We start from the raw sequence: 9283 nt of genomic DNA, 5'->3' as shown, positions 1-9283 counted from the left end.
GTAGAAAACAGCACACAGGGTTAGACTAAAAATTGTTTAGATGAAATTAAAAAACGAAACGGAAGAGTTTCCGCTGGTACTTTGTGAGTATCAAAATATTGATATTGTGCTGATACGTGGTATCACTTTCTATCGTTGCCACGGTTCTTTGATCAAAGTTGACTTGGCCGCAAAAAGACAGAGTTTTTTCTTTGGAGCCGTAGTAAGCTGGAAAAAACATACCATTCCCTTCTACGCCCAAATCAGGAGCCACGGTGGAAACACATTGGATATGGATAGGTGATATATGTTTTTAAAGCTATTCAGTCGCGACCAGAGTTGAACTTGAAGATAAGATAAATGCATTCACAGAACAATGTTTAGAATTTGTTCTTCAATCAAAATTTTGGGGCCTAGGAATTTAGACTACAAGCAAATTAGACGAAGTAAATAAAAACAGAAACTAGTTGACTCGTATAACTACAATTATGAGAGATTAGACAAAACTGAGCGGTTGATGTCGGTGAAAATTGTTTACCGACTATTAATCATTTTCGTTTGAGTTCTTCTAGACACTAATCAAGTTACCATTTGTCATAGTTGTATAATATATTTGTTTCAAAATGAAATTACAGTGTATGGAATAAACACTTTATCATCAATTTCATATAAAAATTTGGTTTTTTAATTGAGTTTTTTCGGTAATATTGTGACTTCTTCTTGAGTGAAATTTTCAATTTTCAATCAAGAAGGAATCGCCTAATTTTCGTTTTATTCACATCGTCTAATTTGCTTGTTGTCTAGTTTTCTTTCCCCCCTAAATTTTGGTTGGTACGATTGCGTGCTTGTTTATATAAAATTATTTTTTATAACTAACCCTAATTAGATATAGTTTGGAAACAATTCGTAATTACTTACTTCAGGAAACTTTACATCAAATGATTTAACCCTGCTATTTTTGCTCTGTACAACTTTCAACAACAAATGAAGCAACAACGAATGAGTAAAATGATAAAGTGAGTGGATTAAAAGAGAAAAAAAATTTGAGTGATAGGTTTAAAAAGTGTAGAATTGGTGATTCTACTGTATTAGATGCTATAGAAACCTGAGTGTAAAATTGATAATTTTATGATGAAAATGGTTGAAAATTGTGAAATTTGATTTCAAGGTAAGCCGACTGTATGAACTTAGAGCAATGAAATTCAGTGATAGATAAGCTTAGTTTGAGAGCAAACAATCGTAATCGGACTCTGCACCTTGAATTTGGCCTCTAGGGCGAAGAATTGGAAAAAAGAAGAAAGCGCTAAAAATCTGGAAACCCCCCCCCCCCCCCCGGATTGGGAACCACTGGTCCGATCCCTATGAAAATTGGTGGGTGACTAATAGAGATGATTTTAGCCGGGCATGCAAATTTCCAGACCCCTGGGACTCCTGGGGGGCGAGTGATAATGATTTCTGAAAATGCAATTAGCACTTTTTTGTAAACCGGTAACTAATGGTTCGAATGACTTCATATTGCAATATGTTGTAGCCCTAGGCGAGGGAAGTTGACCACTGGGATTTTGAACGCATCCGGTTATTACTTCCGGTTTTACACCTTATGTAAACAAAACCCACTTTTCGTTATTTCTCGACCCCTGATGATGCTAGGAGGTTGAAACTTGGGGGGATGGTAGGTTGGGGGAAGACCTATAATGTATCAATGTTTGGACACAATCCGGCGGCTACGTCGGAAGCTATTAGCACGTGAAAATTAAATAAGGCTATTAACACCTGATAGTGATAATTGACTTGTGATTTTAATGCACCAATGTGAAGGGGGGCGCAACCCAGTAGGGGGACATCTAGTGACCCAATCCTCTCCGGAACTTCCTATGGGGTGAAAATGGCAATTTTAGGGAAAAGTGTTAATTTACCCAATATTTTCGAAAATATGGGAAGGGATGGTCCGATATGAATGAAACTTATTGAGAATGATCTCCCATCGGAATTAGGACGTTTGGACGCGTTTGACCTCATTTGACCTCGGATGACCTCTAAGAGGTCATTTGGCATTTTTGACCCCAAGACCCCGGAAACCCTGAAAAGCGATAAATTAGCATTGTAAGGACCCGTAAAGGGGTACCTACCCACCTGGGCGGTAAGGGGAGGCCCTAAATTGAGATTTCTTAGTTTTGACCTTTGTACGCGAGCGAAAGTGATTTTCTGTAATTAGCAAACATTGGGGTCAGCTTAACCCACTCCACTTGGACTTTCGGTAAAAACGACAAACAAGTAAAAGAACAGCCCCGTACAAAAATTGGGAACATCTATGGGGGAAATGGGAATTTCGGGATGAAGATTTTATGAACAGCCCTAGCATATTAAATAAATTCTTGTGGTGTTTTTTCGGATCCAAACGGACACGGGGAAGGGAATTACCCAGCCCTTGGACTTAGGGGAATAAAATTAAAATGACCAAAATGGAAACTTTTCAAGTATCACGGAAGTTAAGTTACCGATTGTGTGAGTACTACCCAATTCATAGGAAAGGTAAAAAGTTAGGTAGAACTAAAATAAAGTCATGCAAGGGTTCATTTGTCAAATACGATTGGGAGCTGATTTTGTAGTTGAACCCAATGTTTGCTCAGTATGTCCTGATTAACTAAGTGGCACCCCGATGTTTAATTAAAGATGACCTAATGGTTGATTCAGCTGATAAGTCCTGAGTGGCGGCTAGTTAAGTGAATGTTAGTAGCGATAGGGAACAGTACGCCTCTGACCGAACCGAAAGTAAATAAAGATAACGATACGCGATTAAGGTACAACCACCGAACCGGGCGAGAACAGTGATAACTACGATTGAAAATAGTTGGTTCTCAGTTAAGTTAGAGAACAATTTGGGCTACGAGTTAAGGTAGTCGCTGTATCCTCAAAATAAAGTGAGAACGAAAATTGACGAAGACTGAGTAAGTCGGTTGGAAAAAGTTGCAAAAACCTTAAAGGAACAACTTCGCGAAAGTTGTTAATTTATCGGGTGAGGTAATTTTTCCTAGGGTACTTTTGGGATTAAAGCGTAGTTCAGAGAAGATAACTCCGAACGATAATTAAGGTTGGGATATTGATAACTGTTAAAGGCAGCTAGCTAATTAATACAAATCGCAGTCCTATTCTTTATTTGAACGACTAATTGATATTTCCGCCATTTATAGGCTCTCTGTATTTGGTTATATTTATTCCTTAATTCAGTCTTATTATTGGAATTGTTGTTGCGATCGACTATTGATTGACAAGTGAGATACAGTCGGAAGAGCACAGATCACGGGGCAAGCAGCATAGTAAGATACAGAGAAGCCAACCACCAAATTAACCCTTTTGGGATTGTAAACAGTATTGGGAATCGGTTGCCCCACTGACCCCAGTACTAAAGGGAACATATTGCCGCGGTGCGAAGGACGATAACGAGTGAGAAAAGCCGGTCTAGAGATATTGTGAATTCCCCCAAGTTTACAGTGGCGCTCCTGGGTGGGCGTTATTCTGGATTTTAGCTGCAACAACGACTTGTGCGAGATTGAGACGATTAGTGCGAACGAACAATCGACAGACGATTGCCATGAATGAACAGGATAGACAGCTCATGCCAGAGGCTGCAGTGGCAGCGGCGAATGCTCTTGACAGACAGGGGGGGTGTTTGGATTCGGTACAATACGACCAGATCGGTTTCCCTCGAGCAGTTATCAGAACTGGCGAGACTGGAGGAAACACTTTGCTTGGGTCACAGATGCCAATCGATGGCACGATGAGCAGGCCAGGATGGTGCTTCCGACTTGTTTGACAGGCTGGGCATTGGATGAGTTCACGAGTATGCCAGCTCACTTTCGACAAGAATTTGACGGGTTCGATGAGCCAACACTCGGAAGAATGCTGGCCGAGCTCGATCAGAGGATGATGCCGTTTCAGACACGATCGACAGCGCGAGCTGAGTTCAAAAGCCTTATGCAGGGCGAAAGGGAGGACCTGAGGGACTTCTCCCGACGAGTGCGATCAGTGGGCGAAGTAGCGAAAGCGAATATGCCAGTGCAGATTCGAGACGATATGAATCGTGAGCAGTTCATAGATTGGATATTCGATGCGGATCTACAGGAGTTGCTTCTACGAGAAGATTTCGATAGCTTCGGTGAAGCTGTGGCTCGAGCCCAAGCACCAGAGATGGCTAGTAGGACAGCCAGGCTGCGCAACAGAAGACGTCCTAATGCTGTTCGGGAAATGCACGATTTTCCAGAGATAGAATCGGGAGTTATCGGCGACGAATTGCAAGAAGGCGGGGCTCAACAACTGCGAGCGGACCTGACGAGTTGGCAGAAAAATACAGATCAGCGGCTAGATCAGATTGTGACACAGGTGCAAAGACAGGGGTCGCAGCAGAATGATCTAGCGAAACAACTGAAAATTCAGAACTCGAGACATGATGATGTGATGACACAGATGCAGAGTATGATGGCTATGATGGGAAAGTTAGTTAATTCGCTTACCCCTACTCCGAACCCGATGGCCGACCCCAACAGGAGACTCCTCCCCAGTCGAGGCAGTTGTTCGAGTCGGGAGGAAACAGTCAGAACAGTGCGGGCAATGGTGCTGGCCGATACGGTTTGAAGAACCCATGGACCCAGGGTGCTTGTTTTGGTTGTGGACAGGTGGGCCACATTGCGAAAGGCTGTCCCCAAAGAAGTGCGAACCATTTAAACTACCAGGGGCCGGGACAGTTGACGAGTTCGAGGGAGGCTTTGTTCCGGCCGAATATAAGAAGCAACGAGGTGTCAGACGACCTCCAGCGACAGTTGACGATCCCAGACGGATCATCGAGACTGAGCGAATGCGTGAAGACAAATGCGAAGGTGATTCGATCCTCGACGGGGAGCATGTGAGGACAATATTGCAGCGTCGGCCACGAACCACAGATAATGCGAATGATACAGGCGCGATCCACAATCGCCAAACAAAGATGACATACGAGTGCGTGGGTATTAGTCATTGGACGAATGATCCGTACGGAGCCTATGTGGATGCTTGCGTTGGAGGAACGAACATGGACACGTTATTGGACACGGGGGCCACAACGAATTTGATCCGAAGCGACAAGGCTCGAAAAATTGTTGATGGACCGGAGATAAAACTGTACAGGGGTCACTTGGAGACAGCGGACGGAAAGAAGGTCGCTATTGATGGTTGCATAACGACAAATTTGAAGTTAGGTGTCATCGATGATGAAATCGAGGCTCTGGTGGTACCCGAACTGAAGGCTGAGATGGTACTCGGTCTCAGATCACTGAAAGGGTACAAATGTTCGTTAGAATTCAGCAGAGACAACTTGTGGACGGGGCCTACGGAAGGATCGGTTGTGCCAGTGTTTTATAAGGCTCCCCAGCTGGTCCCCCGAGTTCCCCCAGACCCAGGAGGGAAGAACAAGTTGGAAGCAAATCGGTGGGATAGACCAATTCTGACAAATAATATGTCCAGCGATGTACTGGACGAAATTCCAGAGGGTTGGCCAGTCAACTATGAGAGTCACAGTGTAAATATGCTCCATGATAACGAAGCTGAAGACGACGACATGTATGGATGCCCCAAGCCAGTATCGTTAGAGGAAGCACTGAGAAGGACTCGTGGCGGAGGTCGATCAGATATGGTTGCAGTGGTTTCAGAGTCAGAGGGGGCCACAACGAGCAAGCGACCGACTCCTTATCGGTCGGTTAGTTTCTTCGATGACCGGGAGATGTATGATAAAGATGAGTTGTTGTGGGCGAACAACCGGGAGGGTTTTAGTCATGACCCAGGTCCAAAAGATGTACCAGTCAGATTGTTGCCTGTGAGAAATCAAGCGGAAGAGCAACAAGTGAATCCACCCGGAATTAATGTGCGAAACAGGGCGATGTCCGAACACTTTGCTGATCCACCTCAACGAATGATGGATGTGGCTAGGAGGGAAGAAGATGTGATAGAGACGTACGATGCGACGGAGCTCAAGGCCAGAAGGGAAGAAGAGCCTGCGAATCTACCGAGTGAGGCGGAAGGCAGACCCCCGATAGAGCCGATGGCTGCTGAACCAGTGATAGAAATTAGCACTGCAGATGATGGCGGTCGGCCAACTCGAGTAAGGAAACCACCTGTGAGGTTTGGAATCGACGAGTTTGTGAGTTAAAACTTTCATTAATAAAGTGTTTCTGTTCATTTCATATACAATTGGTGCTTCTTGTTATCTGAGTGCGATCCCACCTAACGATTTTGTGCGGATTTTGAACATTGATGATTACGAATAGGAAAGGGTTGGATCGTACCACGAAGAGTAAAGTTAATTCAGTTACGTCCCCTCTTAGGTTACTCATTGTGCTATATAATTGTTTATTTAACGGGGACTAACTGATGGGTCCGCAATCTTTAAGGGTAAAAGTTTAAACGGGGGGAAAACGACCAAGTGTTGAAGGCACGGCGTAGCGGAACGAAGCGTTATGTAAGTTAACCTTAGGCTTGTTATTAGTAACTTTTTCATTATTCCGGAGAATAATAGACTAGAAGGGAAGATTGTAGAATTGGTGATTCTACTGTATTACATGCTGTAGAAACCTGAGTGTAAAATTGATAATTTTATGATGAAAATGGTTGAAAATTGTGAAATTTGATTTCAAGGTAAGCCGACTGTATGAACTTAGAGCAATGAAATTCAGTGATAGATAAGCTTAGTTTGAGAGCAAACAATCGTAATCGTACTCTGCACCTTGAATTTGGCCTCTAGGGCGAAGAATTGGAAAAAAAGAAGAAAGTGCTAAAAATCTGGAAACCCCCCCCCCCCCGGATTGGGAACCACTGGTCCGATCCCTATGAAAATTGGTGGGTGACTAATAGAGATGATTTTAGCCGGGCATGCAAATTTCCAGACCCCTGGGACTCCTGGGGGGCGAGTGATAATGATTTCTGAAAATGCAATTAGCACTTTTTTGTAAACCGGTAACTAATGGTTCGAATGACTTCATATTGCAATATGTTGTAGCCCTAGGCGAGGGAAGTTGACCACTGGGATTTTGAACGCATCCGGTTATTACTTCCGGTTTTACACCTTATGTAAACAAAACCCACTTTTCGTTATTTCTCGACCCCTGATGATGCTAGGAGGTTGAAACTTGGGGGGATGGTAGGTTGGGGGAAGACCTATAATGTATCAATGTTTGGACACAATCCGGCGGCTACGTCGGAAGCTATTAGCACGTGAAAATTAAATAAGGCTATTAACACCTGATAGTGATAATTGACTTGTGATTTTAATGCACCAATGTGAAGGGGGGCCCAACCCAGTAGGGGGACATCTAGTGACCCAATCCTCTCCGGAACTTCCTATGGGGTGAAAATGGCAATTTTAGGGAAAAGTGTTAATTTACCCAATATTTTCGAAAATATGGGAAGGGATGGTCCGATATGAATGAAACTTATTGAGAATGATCTCCCATCGGAATTAAGACGTTTGGACGCGTTTGACCTCATTTGACCTCGGATGACCTCTAAGAGGTCATTTGGCATTTTTGACCCCAAGACCCCGGAAACCCTGAAAAGCGATAAATTAGCATTGTAAGGACCCGTAAAGGGGTACCTACCCACCTGGGGGGTAAGGGGAGGCCCTAAATTGAGATTTCTTAGTTTTGACCTTTGTACGCGAGCGAAAGTGATTTTCTGTAATTAGCAAACATTGGGGTCAGCTTAACCCACTCCACTTGGACTTTCGGTAAAAACGACAAACAAGTAAAAGAACAGCCCCGTACAAAAATTGGGAACATCTATGGGGGAAATGGGAATTTCGGGATGAAGATTTTATGAACAGCCCTAGCATATTAAATAAATTCTTGTGGTGTTTTTTCGGATCCAAACGGACACGGGGAAGGGAATTACCCAGCCCTTGGACTTAGGGGAATAAAATTAAAATGACCAAAATGGAAACTTTTCAAGTATCACGGAAGTTAAGTTACCGATTGTGTGAGTACTACCCAATTCATAGGAAAGGTAAAAAGTTAGGTAGAACTAAAATAAAGTCATGCAAGGGTTCATTTGTCAAATACGATTGGGAGCTGATTTTGTAGTTGAACCCAATGTTTGCTCAGTATGTCCTGATTAACTAAGCGGCACCCCGATGTTTAATTAAAGATGACCTAATGGTTGATTCAGCTGATAAGTCCTGAGTGGCGGCTAGTTAAGTGAATGTCAGTAGCGATAGGGAACAGTACGCCTCTGACCGAACCGAAAGTAAATAAAGATAACGATACGCGATTAAGGTACAACCACCGAACCGGGCGAGAACAGTGATAACTACGATTGAAAATAGTTGGTTCTCAGTTAAGTTAGAGAACAAGTTGGGCTACGAGTTAAGGTAGTCGCTGTATCCTCAAATTAAAGTGAGAACGAAAGTTGACGAAGACTGAGTAAGTCGGTTGGAAAAAGTTGCAAAAACCTTAAAGGAACAACTTCGCGAAAGTTGTTAATTTATCGGGTGAGGTAATTTTTCCTAGGGTACTTTTGGGATTTAAACGTAGTTCAGAAAAGATAACTCCGAACGATAATTAAGGTTGGGATATTGATAACTGTTAAAGGCAGTTAGTTAATTAAAACAAATCGCAGTCCTATTCTTTCTTTGAACGACTAATTGATATTTCCGCCATTTATAGGCTACTCTGTATTTGGTTATATTTATTCCTTAATTCAGTCTTATTATTGGAATTGTTGTTGCGATCGACTATTGATTGACAAGTGAGATACAGTCGGAAGAGCACAGATCACGGGGCAAGCAGCATAGTAAGATACAGAGAAGCCAACCACCAAATTAACCCTTTTGGGATTGTAAACAGTATTGGGAATCGGTTGCCCCACTGACCCCAGTACTAAAGGGAACATATTGCGGCGGTGCGAAGGACGATAACGAGTGAGAAAAGCCGGCCTAGAGATATTGTGAATTCCCCCAAGTTTACAAAAAGTTTGAAACCTAATGTCGTTTGTATAACATATTTTTAGTCTTCAAAATGGCACTAACTATCATTTTAGATTCATTTTCAAAGTTCAATTATGTTTAGAGTGACCCTTGCTGCTTTTTACCCCTTTTTAAAACAGTTTTAGTATCTAAATTTTATGATGGGTGCGATGGGTACTTGTTTACTTGCTCGGTCCCTCGAAAGTGCTGTGGTCCTTAATAAAAGCAGAGGTACAGTAATTGGGATAGTTCTCACGGCAAGCAACTTAATTTCAATATGCTGCTAACACAGCTGGTTTAGTTTATTTAGTGGGTACGAAC

This window comes from Symsagittifera roscoffensis, chromosome 5, assembly GCF_963678635.1.
Source record: "Symsagittifera roscoffensis chromosome 5, txSymRosc1.1, whole genome shotgun sequence".
Lineage (NCBI taxonomy): Eukaryota > Metazoa > Xenacoelomorpha > Acoela > Convolutidae > Symsagittifera > Symsagittifera roscoffensis.
This window is presented reverse-complemented; position numbering follows the sequence as displayed.